Raw genomic sequence first — 14,476 nt, 5'->3', positions numbered from 1 at the left:
CTTTACTTATTTCACACAGAATTTTGCACAAATTCTTAAAGGCCTAGGTTAAATATAACCTCACTTCTCTTCTTTCCAACCTTCACAAGACAGGTGAAATTTTACCCCCATTTTCCTTAGGCTGAGATAATCAATGAGATTTGTGCTTCAGAAACATTTATTCAAAAATTAATTAGCAATACATACCATGTAGTTGTATATATGTCTTGTTCTTTTTTTCTTAAATCTACCTCCCAGCTAAGCAAATTTTATTTTTCGCATGTTCTCCATAGAGAGTTCAGGCATTTTATAAATAATTGTTTGATTGAATATACGATATCTTAAGTTATACAGAAATCTGATTTTCACACTATTCTTTATGAAACTCTGTATTTAGTTGCAATGTTAAAGATTCAGATTCTCAGATCACCAGGCATCCTCATCACCATCCAGCTATTTCAACCAGATCACCAGCTCTTACATTTTACAGTCAATATTCTCTTTGAACAAAACATTCCACTGCTAAAATACTAAGACACTATAAAAAATTGTAAGGCTATCTGGCATTTATAAAACCATCATGGAAATTTACTATATATATATATAATTTGATTGGATTATTATTACATAATATCTTATAGGAGTAATGAAAGGTCTTTTATATCTCCCTTTTATAAATAAAGAAATAGAGAAGCCGAAGTTTCAATAACTTTCTCAAGGTCAAATATCTTGGAATGGAGACAGAATGTTCATGGTGGATATTACTTTCTTTGAAGATGTTTATGAAAACAAAAGAGAAAATATGAATATAGAGGCTGACTCTCCTGGCACTGTTCTTGTGAATAAGGCAAAAATATTGAATTTAAAATTAGAATATCTATATCAGACCCTCTCGTCTTCTCCCCAGGTAACCCTGAACAAATATTGCAAACTCTGCCTGTGAAGAGGGAGGACAATCTTCTTTTGATGTGGCTTCTTTCCTTCTTCAGGTCATGATTAAAAAATCATTTTCTGTACAAGGAGTGTCGTCCTTCTAGCCTGAGGGGATTACTGTGTGTCCTGAATGGGAGTGTTCTGCTTTTCCCTCAGTGACCCACTCTGGCTGGGGAAATGAATTGCTACCAGTTTTATGCACCAAAGAAATTGTTGCTCTTCCTAGAGCTGTTGGGTTGAATTGGAGATTTGCTCACATTAACTCCTCAATGATTATTACTACAAGAAGTGCTTTGTTTGGCAACTTTTTCTATAGCAAGCAAAGAATCTCAAGCTGATTCCAAGAAAGAGAAGGTATAAGTGTCCACATGAAAGATGGTGCTCTTACAGAAATCTAAGAACAGAAACATTACAGGAGCAATCTGAACACTTGGAACTAGAAGGAGAATCTAGAAATCTGATTGCTCCAAGTACCTCAGTGGCAAAAAGAGCCATGGGGTTTCCATTCCAGTAATTGGCCATGAATATGAACACAGTTATCACCTGTATGTCTGTTTCTTTCTATGCCAATAACTCATGTGTCTTCCATGTTTCTTGCTCAAATCCTCAAGAGGGTCAGACCTGCTGGTCTAGAGTCATGCTTCTCAAAATGTAATGTGAATATGAATCATCTAGGAATCTCAGTAAAATGCAGACTGATTCAGGAGTTTTGGATAGAGTCTGAGATTTTGCATTTCTAACAAGCTACCTGGCCATGCCTAAAATGCTTGTCTACATATCATAGTTTGGGTGGTAATAGGTGTACTAGGCCAATTTAATGGCTTGTTTGTCTTAGGTCATGTGTGTATCATTGTTCTGATTATCTGGGCCAGAGTTTGGGGATAGGTCCTTATTGTATCAAATATAGATCTTTCCACAGAAGCTGTACACGTGAACGTTCACCAGAGAAGGGATTAGAATTGGGACAACATTCTCGTTATGCCTCCTGTAGATAGCTATTTCCCATTGAGTATTGGTTTTAGTTCAGCCTCCTTCTCTACTGGTGAGTTTCATCACTGAGGATCAAAAGACAGTCAGACATTCAGAGCTTTCCTACTCACCACATTACCTTCTGCTTTAATTTCAAGATGGAAATAAACTCATTTTCCTATAGCCTATTGGATAGTGAGGAGACTTCTGCTCACCAACAATTTCACTAAAAAGGTGTCTTTCTTTTAGAAGCAATAGCTTTACCAGTTGAGATGTATATACAAAAACTTTGATCTAAAGCTTTTCTTCCACATATTGTGGGAAAATCTAGAAACTGGAATTTTCAATGCAAATTCTTCCCCACCTGTATCTGCCGTGATCATCCTAAAACACATGCCTCATCTGATGACAATCATTGAAAATTCATCTCCTGAATAATGACCACACTCTTCAGCTCTTCAGGGTTCTTCAGAATCTGATCCCAATTTATCTTTCTTTATCATCTCCCATCATTCCTGCCACATTCCCTGCAACTGATTTTTGCCATTACCTAACCTAGAGAACCCTCCAAGACTCTGTAATTTTGCCCCAGCTCTCTCTGCCTAGAATGTACTTCCATATGTTTTACAGCTCATATTTCTGCTCACCCATTGATAATTCCACCCACAATTAATTACAACAGCTCTCAGGAGATACCCTAAAATAGCACTTAGCACAGTGTCTTTGTCTATGCATTTGCCTTCTGTAAGTGATTTAAATTATTGTATTTTCATGGGAGCATACTACTTGATACATGGCAGCCACTCAGTAAATATTTATTAAATGAGTGATGTAATAGAAAGAAAGAATAATTTGGTTTGTAGAAGCAAATTTGGAAAGGCAATGGTTAAGGGTGTCCTAGAGAATATGAGGAAAGAAGCAAACAGTAAACAAGAGGCAATCCAATGACCAGCCAAACATTTATACGCAGGGACTGGACTCACACAGGTATTTCTGCCATTTTTCTTGACTCTGTGCTGGGGCTGTTTACTTGCAGCAAGTTAGAATGATTTTTAAATCCTGGTTCACAACCACTGGAATATTTACTTCTTATAAATAAAACCACCCTTTTATTTTCATCACTCAGGATTCTGGTGCTACAAAAGCAGCTGAATTGAAAACCAACACCAAATGGTGACTTATTGAAATGGCAGGGAAAGTAAATTGAATAGCAAATAAAGCCAATTCCTTCACCCTCCTTATCTGACTATTGTTGCTTAGAGGATAAAATATTTAATCCATCCTAGAGCTACAGAATCCAGGGGCTTTTACCACTGAACAGCTTTATTGCAACAGGTTACATATGTTCATCTAGCCATTTTATAGTGTTTGCCTGGAAAACATTTATGTTCATGAGGTCATTTGATTGAGCTTTATTGTCTTATTCCAGAGAAAAGAAATTTATTTTCTTTGAAGAAGTAGCTCAGTGCTTTCCTGTCTTCTCATGTCATCCCTGATTTTAAATGATTACAGTTTAAACCATCTGACCCAGAGATTTTCAAATCTACATGCTTCCCTTTTGGACCAGAGGGCATGGCGAAAACACAGTTACTATCCTATATGCAGTCTATTATAAAGAGTGACTTACTTTAGTTAGTTTGAAAAAATGCCAATAAACATTATTAGCTAAAAGCAGAATGCAAGGATATGTATGGGTGCATGTTCTTGCCTTTTTCATCTGCCTTTATTTCTGTAGAACCGTCTTCCTTCTTACAAAAAGAGAAAAAATACACGGAAGATCAGGGAAGGGGAGAAGCACCCCAGGGGAACCACATCAATCCAGTCTCTGTAGTTGCACTCAGGTGAGGGCAAAATGGCCAACCAGGCAGCTGGTGCCGGCAAGTCTCTCCTCCTGTCTCCTCGGGAAATGCTGGTGGCCTTTTAAAGTTTAAGTTGCAGTTACTTTGGAGGCAAGGCTTTTGAAGACTATGGAAATGCTAGATATCTGCTTAAATGGAACTGCATTGACAGATCTCATGATGGTTAATTTTAGATACCAACTTGCCTGGATTAAGGGAAACCTAGAGAGCTGGTAAAACATTATATCTGGGTGTGTCTGTGAGGATGTTTTTGGAGGAGATTGGCATGTGAGTACGTAGACTGAGTGGAGAAGATCTATCCTCAATGTAATTGAGCACCATCCAATTGGCTGGGGGCCTTGGGTAGAGCAAACAGGCAGAGGAAAGGATAACTTACTCTTTCTCTCTTGAAGCTAGGACACCCTTCTTCTCCTGTCCTTGACATCAGAACCCCAAGCTTTCCAACCTTTGGACCTTGGGACTTGTACCAACCACCTCTGCCCCACCCCCACCCCAACCCTGCACCTGGTTCTTACTCCTTTGGCCTTTGACTGAGAGTTACGCCATCAACTTCCCTGGTTCTGTCACTTTTGGACTTAGACTGAGCTATGCTACTGGCACCTCAGGGTCTCCAGCTTGCAGATAGCCTGCTGTGGGACTTCTCAGCCACTATAATCATGTGAGCTAATCTCATCTCTCTCTCTTTCTCTCTCACACACCCATCTATCCATCTATCTCTCTATCATCTATCGATCTATTCTATCTGTCCTATTTATTCTATTGGTTCTGTCTCTCTGGAGAATGCTGACTAATATAGACCTTCCTGGCACCTTGCAAACTTCCATTTTCCACAGTGTGGTGTTGGTGGGTGTGCAGTGCATGCATAGGAGCATGTGCTTTTTATTTAGCTCACACTGGCAGCCATGCATGTCCAGTACCTTAATATTTTGCAGTAGGCTCCATTGGAGGTTGTGAACTTCATATTCCATGTAAAGTGTAGTGAGTAAAAAGTCCACTCAGTCTCATTGTTTCTTTTTTATCACTGTCTCTGTTGCTCATGAAGTGTGGCTTGAAAATCTTTACTAGGTTTCTGCTTTCAGGTTTGTTAAGGTTCCCCTGGCAACCTGAAATACAGATGTCTCCATATAAACTTGAGCATTGACTTGCTGAAGAAGCTCCCAGTGGCCCCCTGCCAGCCCTGGCTATTGCCAGAAAGAAAGGCTGGGGTCTCTGCATGGGGTAAATTCTGCTGGTTGCACACCTGTCGAAGCTGCTCGGTGTGAAAAAATTTTCATTTGGATGCCAAACAGATGGAAACGTGTTTAGTCTGGGTTTTACCACTGCTGCTGATGTTGTAGGTGGAGAAGGTGGCAACAAGGACACGCTGAAGGGGCTGCATGGAAACATCTCACAGTTACTGTTTGTAGGACCAAGCCCAGAGGCCTGCCTGGGCTTCACAAAGGGGTTCTAGTACAGGTGGGGTTAGGCCAGGCAGTCTGCAGCAGAAGCCCTGGAAGCCCCAGATCCTAGCACAGTTAGGCTTTTTGCTGTCTGGATGGAGCACTGGTCAAAGGTGGTCCTCTCTAAAAGCAGGGATTTATGCTTCTAAAAGCTCTATTTTATGCTGGTATAAAGGCCACTATTCATGGAGAAGACAGGAGTTATACTCTTCCTCGGCAACACAGGTAAGGAGGGGCAAGCATGAGGGGCAAGCATGTGGGCCATGCTGCTGACTCTCTGTTCTGATTCCTAGATCTCCTGCAGCTGCTGATTTTCTGCACTGCTACTCTTAGTATTCTGGGAATTGGAGTGGAAATGGCAGGACTAGCACGTTTGTTGAAAATACAATTATTGGGATTGGCAGGGACACTATACTGTCCCTTATCAGACGGGGAAGGAGTGCTGCTATTGGTCAGATGAGTAGAATGTTGGGGACTCAGGGTGATGGGGAAGCCCTCCAGCTTTGGTCTCTTGCATCCCACGAGCAGACAGGCGGCTGTCACCTTATTGTACTTCTGGCCCATCAGTAAGTCCTTAATTTCTTCCAGTTATACTCCAATGACACTGTCAACTCAGTCCTCTGAAAGTCCTTGTGGTTAGGGAATGGCTCACATAAGCCCTTCATCCTTTTGGCCCTCATTCATCCATAGCTCTTTCATACTGTACTACAAAACGCCTTTTTCAGTGAGACCGAGAATGAAAAATTTCTTGATTAGTTTTTTTTTTTCACACTCTGTGGACAAATAGAAGAGAATATGGTATATTCTACCCAGTACCTGCTCCCATGATTCCTTGAATTTCTGTGCGTCAAAAGGCAGGACTCAGATTAATAGTACATATAAGATGACTCCCAATCTTCACAAATCTTATTCAAGTCCATCGTAAGTTTTGCCCTGGAAGAGTTCTGGGGCAAACTCCCAGAGGGCTGCCACAGATGGTATTTAGCTTGTTACCAAAGGTGGAATCATTGCCGAAGCCCAAATCTGTCAAACTTGATGTTCATGTCAGCCTCTAAGAGCAGAGTTTCTGCCTTTAAGTCTTTATGAACCATCCACTTTTAGTCACAGTACTGCAAAGCAGATCGTAACTAGCAGAATTGGACTCCATATTCTCCTCCTTTTATACTGTCAGGAACCACTAGGTAATCAAACGTCTCTCTTCCACTGGTGTACTCCATGGCAACGCAGAGTGTTTATTCAGTCATGGGCAGCTCAAATAATGTAACTACGTTGGGATGATTCAAAGCCTTCATGATTCCCACTTCATGGGATACTTCATAGAGGCTCAAAGTCATGGATCCCTCTTTTCCAGTCAGGATGTGCTGGGCCAACCTCTCCTTGGACAAGTTCCCCTTGGTGACGATCATAAGGAGTGATAGTTGTCAGTATAGTCTCTTCCTCAGCAGAGATGGCCAAGAAGCCCTGCAATATGCTAGGCTAGCTACTAGGCTTGTGGTCAAGGTGACCCAGGATAGGCTTAAAATTAGGGAAAGTTGATGAGAAATTGGGTCCAAATTATCTGAAATGAAAATTATTCCCAGGCTACCAAACTGATCTTTCTGCTGAAGTCAAAACACAATTCCAGACAAAATTCAAATTAAAAAACTAGTTAAATTAAAATGGAAAAGCAGAAAAAAGAAAGAACAAAGAAAAAGAAAAAAAATGAAAAAATAACAGAGTAAAGAAAAAAAGTAAAATAAAACATGAAAATCTTACCATGCCAGTGGGATTTATTTGAAGGAGACAAGCTAACTTTGGTGGAAACTTTTCAGATCACTGGAGACCAGCTTCTTGAACTAGAAAGACTGCAAACCCAGATAGCAAATAACTTTATGTGGCCCAGCTATAGAGTAAATAGGGGCACAGAATTGCAAAACAAGGACTCCTTTTGAGGTCATACCAAGACATTTACCTATGAAGGCTGGAGATGATCAACAGTGGTTTTCTCACTTTCAAAAATAGCTTCAATGAGATATAATTCACATGCAATATAATTCATATGCTTACAGTGTATAATGCAATCATTTTTATTATGTATACAAATATGTGAACCCATCACCAGTCAAGTTTACATTTTTATCACCTCAAAAAACAAATTCAGACCCATAGGTACCATCTCCCTACCATTCCCACCACATCCCTACATCACATCCCAGTCCTAAACTACAATTAATCTACTTTTTGTTTCCGTAAATTAAAGTGACCTGTGCATATTGTATGAATGAAATAATATATTATGTGGTTTCTCATGTCTGGGTTCTTTCGTTTATTTTTCCAGGTTTATTCATGTTGTAGCATGTACCAGCACTTAACTGACTTTATGAATGAATAATATTTCACTGCATGGATATACTACTTTTTAAAAATCTCAATAGCTTTAGAAGTACAAGTGGTTTGTGATTATATGAATGAATCGTGTAACTGTGAATTCTGGGCTTTTAGTGTAGCCATCACCCAAAGAGTGTACATTGTACCCAATGGGTAATTTTTCATCCCTCAGCCCCCCTTCCACTCTCCCCGCATCTGAATTCCCAATGTCCATTTTACCACTCTGTATGCCCCTGTATGCCCATAGCTTAGCTCCCAAATATAAGTGAGAACATGCAGTATTTGGTTTTCCATTTCTGAGTTACTTTACTTAGGATAATGGCCTCAGTTCCATCCAAGTTGCTGAAAAATACATTATTTTGTTCTTTTTAATGGCTGCATAGTGTTCCATGATATATATACACGCACATCACATCACATTTTCTGTATTCACTTATTGGTTGATGGGCACTCAGGTTGATTCCACACCTTTGCCATTGTGAATTGCGCTGCAATAAATATATATGAGCGCAGGTGTCTCTTTGATGTAATGACTTCTATTTCTTTGGCAAGATACCGAGTAGTGGGATAACTGGATTATATTGCAGACCTACTTTTAGTTCTTTGAGAAATCTCCATATTATTTTCCATAGAGGTTGTAGTAATTTACATTCCCACCAACAGCATATAAGTGTTCACTTCTCACAGCATCTGCAGCAAGATCTATGGTTTTTTGACTTTTTAATAATGGCCATTCTGACTGGGGTATTCCATGGTATATGTATGGCTTTAATTTGCATTTCCCTGATGATTAGTGAGGTTAAAAATTCTTTTCATGTGTTTGTGAACCATATCTTTTGAAAAATGTCTGTTCATGTTGTTTGCCCACTTTTTCATGGGATTATTTGCTTTTTCCTTGCGATTTGAGTTCCTTGTATATTCTGGATACTAGTTGTTTGTCAAATGCATAGTTTGCAAATATTTTCTCCCATTCTGTGTGTTGTCTGTTTACTCTTTTGATTATTTCTTTTGCTATGCAGCAGCTTTCAGTTTAATTGGGTCCCATTTATTTATTTTTAGTTTTGTTGCATTTGCTTTTGGGGTCTTAGTCATAAATCCTTATGATCTTATGTATAAAAACCCTAGTGACTCCTCTAAAAGACTCCAAGATTGGATAAATGAATTCAGAAAAATGTCAGGTTACAAAATCAATGTATGCAAATTAGTAGCACTGCTATACATCAATAATGAGCAAGCTGAGAATCAAATTAAGAACTCAGTCCCATTTACAATAGCAGGAAAAAAGAAAAAAAAATACACCTAGAAATATACTTAACCAAGGAAGTGAAACATCTCTACAAGGATAATTCAAAACACTGATGAGTAGACTGAAGGGAGGCAGAGAAAGATGGTAAAATAGAAGGCTCCAACCATTGTCCCACCCACAAGGACACCAAGTTAACAACTATCTACACAAGAGAAAAACACCTTCATAAGGACAAAAAATCAGGTAAGCCCTCAAAGTACCTGCTTTTCACTTCCTATCACTGAAAGAGGCACTGAAGAGGTAGAAAAAAAAACAGTTATGAATTGATGATGCCACACTTTCCCCACCCCTGGCAGTGGTGGCCTGGTGCAGAGAGCATCTTTGGGCTCTGAGGGAGTGAGAACACAGCAATTGTGAGGCATTGAACTCAGCTCTATCCTGATAGAGCAGAAAGGAAAACCGGGCAAAACTCAGCAGATGCCCACCCACGGAAGAAGCATTTAAACCAGTCCCAGCCAGAGGGGAATGCCCAATCCGAGTAGTCTAAACCTGAGTTCTTAGAAGTCTCACCACCACAGGCTAAAGTTCTCTGGGCCTTTAAGTCAATTTGAAAGGCAGTCTAGGCCATAAGCACTGCAACTGTTAGGCAAGTCCTACTACTGAAGTGGGACCAGAGACATTGGACTGGGGAGACACAGGATCTACAGGTATACCAGCTGGGATGGCTAAGGAAGTGCTGGCATCACTCCTCCCCTAGCCCCAGCCTGCACAGCTTCTGGCTCCAAAAGAGACCCCTTCCTTAGACTTGAGGAGAGCAGAGGGAGGAGTGGGGAGAATTTTGTCTTGCATCTTGGATACCAGCTCAGTGACAGCAAAATGGGGCACCAGTCAGTGTCATGTGGGCTTCATTCCAGGCCTTAGCTCCTGGATGAAATTTATAAACACACCCTGGGCCAGAAGGAAACCCACTGCCTTACAGGGAAGGACCCCGTCCTGGCAGTGTGGCAGCGTTTATCGCCTGTCAACTGAAGAGCCCTTGGGCCCTGAATAACCAGCAGCGATACTCAGGTACTGCATTGAGGGCCTTGGGTGAACCTCTGAGATTTGCTAGTTTCAGGTGAGACTTGGCACATTACCACCTGTGGTGGCTACAGGGCAAAATTCTTTCTGCTTGAGAAAAGCAGAGGGAAAAGTAAAGGGTACTTTGTCTTGCACCTTAGGTACTACCATAGCCACAGGGGTTAGAGCACCAAGCAGGCACTTAGGGTCCCTAGTTCCAGGACTTGACTCTTGGACAGCATTTCTGAAGCCATGATGGGCCACAGGGGAGCCCACTGCCCTGAAGGATGAGTCCCAGGAAGAGCCCTTAGATCTTAAGGGAACATCACAGATAGTCCAGCAAGACTTCCTGTGGCCTGTGGTGGTGGTGGTTGTGGTGGCTATGAGATGACACTCTTCTCCTTTTGGAAAGGGGAGAGGAGAGTGAGAAGAATAATGTCTTGTGGTTTCAGTGCCAGCTTAGCCATAGTACAATAGAACATGAGGTAGACATCTAAGGATTTGATTCTAGACTCTGACTCCCCGACAGCACCTCTTGACCAACCTAGGGCCTGGGGGAACTTGCTACTCTGAAGGGAAGGACACAGGCCTGACTGGCTTTTCCATCTGCTGATTGTAGAGTTCCAGGGCATTGAGCAAACATAGGCGACAGCCAGAGACTCGTTACAGCAGGTCTTGGGTGAGACCCAGTGTTGTGGTGGCTTCAGGTTTAATCCAATGCAGTCCTAGTAGTGGTGGCCAGAGGGCTGCTTGTGTCACTCCACCCCCAGCTTTAGGTGTCTTAGAACAGAGAGAAACTCAAATTTGTTTGGGCGAATGTAATGGAAAAGAACAAGAGTCTCTGCCTGGTAATCCAAATAATTCACTCAGACCTTGTCCAAGACCATCAAGGTAGTACCTCTACAAGTCTACAAGAACCAAAGCAATATTGGGCTTGAGATGTCCCACAAAGGAGATATAGTTTACATCACAACACCCAAGTTCTTTCAAATATCTGCAAAACCTTCCCAAGAAGGATGGTTACAAACAAGCCCAGTTAGTGAAGACTACAATAAGTAGTGATTTTTTCAATACCCAGACACCAAAGAATATCTACTAGCATCAACGCCATCCAGGAAAATATTATCTCACCAAATTAAATAAGCCACCAGGGACCAGACCAATTCTGGAGAAACAGAGATATGTGGGCTTTCAGACAGATAATTCAAAAATGCTGTGTTGAGGAAAATCTAGGAAATTCAAAATAATACAAAGAAGGAATTCAGAATTCTATCAGATAAATTTCACAAGCAGATTGCATTAATTATAAAGAATCAAGCACAAATTCTGGAGCTGAAGAATGCAATTTGCGTAAAGAATAATGCATCAGAGTCTTTTAATAGCAGAATGGATCAAGGAGAAGAAAGAATTAGCTTGAATACAGGTTGTTTGAAAATACACAATAAGAGGAGACCAAAAAAAAAAAAAAACAATGAAGCACACATGCAGAAGCTAGAAAATAGCCTGAAGAGGGCAAATCTAAGGGTGATTGACCTTAAAGAGGAGGTAGAGAAAGAGATAGGGATATCAAGTTTATTCAAAGGGACAATAACGGAGAACTTCCCAAACCTAAAGAACAATGTCAATATCAAAGTACCAGAAGGATATAGAATACCAAGCAGATTTAACCCAAATAAGACCACCTCAAGGCATTTAATAATCCAACTCCCAAATATGAATTATAAAGAAAAAGAATCCTAAAAGCAGCAAGTGAAAAGAAACAAGTAACACACAATGGAGCTCTACTATGTCTACAAACAGACTTTTCTGTGGAAACCTTACAGGCCAGGAGAGAGTGGCATGACATATTTAAAGTGCTGAATGAAAAAAAAAAAATTTGTATCCTACAATAGTATATCTAACAAAAATATCCTTCAAAAGTAAAGGAGAAATGAAGACTTTACCAGACAAACAAAAGCTGTGGGATTTCATCCACACCAGACCTGTCTTACAAGAAATGCTAAAGAGAGTACTTTAATCAGAATGAAAAGGATATTAGTGAGCAATAAGTAATCACCTAAAGGTGCAAAACTCACTGGTAATAATAAATAAACAGAAAAAAATCACATGATACTATAACACTGTAACTGTGGTGTATAACCAACTCTTATTTTACATAGAAAGACTAAATGATGAAACAAAAATAATAATTACAACTTTTCAAGAGATATACAGTACAATAAGACATAAGTATAAACAACAAAAGTTAAAAAGTGAGGGATAACTTTGGGAGGCCGAGGCGGGCGGATCACGAGGTCAGGAGATCGAGACCACAGTGAAACCCCATCTCTACTAAAAATACAAAAAAAAATTAGCCGGGCATGGTGGCAGGCGCCTGTAGTCCCAGCTACTGGGAGAGGCTGAGGCAGGAGAATGGCGTGAACCCGGGAGGCGGAGCTTGCAGTGAGCCGAGATTGCGCCATTGCACTCCAGCCTGGGTGATACAGCGGGACTCCATCTCAAAAAAAAAAAATAAATAAATAAAAAGTGAGGGATAAAGCTAAGGCATCTAGTTTTTGATTAGTTGTCTTTTTGCTTGTTTGTTTATGCAAACACTGTTATGTTGTTATCAGGTTAAAATAATGGGTTATAAGATAGTATTTGCAAGCCTCATGACAACCTCAAACCAAAAAACACACAATGGATACACAAATAATAAAAAGCAATAAACTAAGTCACATTACCAGAGAAAATCACTGTCTCTAAAGGCAGACAGGAAGAAAAGAAAGAAGAAAGAGAAGAACACAAAACAACCAGAAAAAAAATAACAAAATGGCAGGAGTAAGTCCTTACTTACCAATAATAACATTGAATGTAAATGTACTAAACTGTCTAGTTGAAAGACACAGAGTAACTGAATGAATGAAATAACAACCCATTGGTCTATTGCCTACAAGAAACATACTTCACCTATAAAGACACATATAGACTGAAAATAAAGACATGGGAAAAGATTTTCCATACCAATGGGAAAAAAACATAAAGGGTAGCTTTACTTATATCAGACGAAATATATTTGCAGACCAAAACTATAAGAAGAGATTTTAAAAAGTCACTATATAATGATAAATTGGTCAATTCAACAAGAGGATATAACATTTTTAAATATATATGCGCCTAATACTGGAGACTCAGACATATAAAGCAAATATTATTATAGCTAAAGAGAGAGATAGGTCCCAATACAATAACTGGAGACCTCAGCACCACACTTTTAGCATTGGACAGATCTTCTAGACAGAAAATCAACATGAAAATATTGAACGTAATCTGTTCTATGGACCAAATAAATTCAATAGATAGCTGAGGAACACTGCGTCTAAGAGCCTCAGAATACACATTCTTTTCTTCAGCACATGGATCGTTCTTAAGGATAGGTTATATGTTAGGTCACAAAACAAGTCTTAAAACATTCAAAAAATTGAAATAATATCAAGCATCTTCTCTGACTAAAATAGAATAAAATTTGAAATCAGTAACAAGAGGAAGTTTACATAAATACATGGAAAAAAAACTCCTGAATGACCAGTGGGTCAATGATGACGTTATGAAGGAAATTGAAAAACTTCTTGAAACAAATGACAATGAAAACACAACATACCAAAACCTATGGGATACAGTAAAACAGCACTAAGAGGGAAGTTTGTAGCTATAAGTGCCCACATCAAAAAACAGAAAAATTTCAAATAAACAATCTAATGATGCATCTTAAAGAACCAGAAAAGCAAGAACAAAAAACCTGAATTAGTAGAAGAAAAGAAATAATAAAGATCAGAGTGGAAGTAAATTAAACTGAAAGGAAGAAAGCAATACAAAAGATCAATGAAAGAAAAAGTTGATTTACTGAATTAACAAAATTTACAAACCTTTAGCCAGACTAAGAAAAAAAGAGGAAAGATCTAAATTAAAAATATCAGAAATGAAAAAGGACACCTTACAACTGATACTGCAGAAATTCAAATTATCATTAGTGGCTACTATGAGCAACTGTATGCTAATAAATTGGAAAATCTAGAAAAACTGTACAAATTTCTAGGCACATGCACCCCACCAAATAAAGTGAACAATCTGAAAAAGAAATAAAAATGTTGTCCTATTTACAATAGCGACAAATAAAAATAAATGCCTGAAAAAACAAATAAGTATTGAGATTGAGAATGTAATAAAAAGTCTCCAAGTAAAGAAAAGCCCAAGACGTGATGGCTTTACTGCTGAATTCTACCGAACATTGACAGAAGAGCTGCTCAATTCTACTCAAACTATTCTGAAACATAGAGGAGGAGGGAATACTTCCAAGCTCATTCTACAAGGCCAGTATTACCCTGATACCGAAACCAAAGACACGAAGAAGAAAAACTACGGGCAATATATCTGATAAATATTGATGCAAAAATCCCCAACAAAATACTAGCAAACTAAATTCAATAATATATTAGAAAAATCATTCATTATGACCCAGAGGGTTGTATCTCCAGGATGTAAGGAAGGTTATTATTTCAGTTGATGCTGAAAAAGCACTTGATAAAGTTCAACATCCTTTTATGATAAAAAGAAAACCTCAAAAAACTAGGGATAGAAGAAACATA

Source organism: Symphalangus syndactylus, chromosome 4 (genome assembly GCF_028878055.3).
Source record: "Symphalangus syndactylus isolate Jambi chromosome 4, NHGRI_mSymSyn1-v2.1_pri, whole genome shotgun sequence".
In the NCBI taxonomy this organism is placed as follows: Eukaryota; Metazoa; Chordata; class Mammalia; order Primates; family Hylobatidae; genus Symphalangus; species Symphalangus syndactylus.
Note: the sequence above shows the minus strand (reverse complement) of the source record.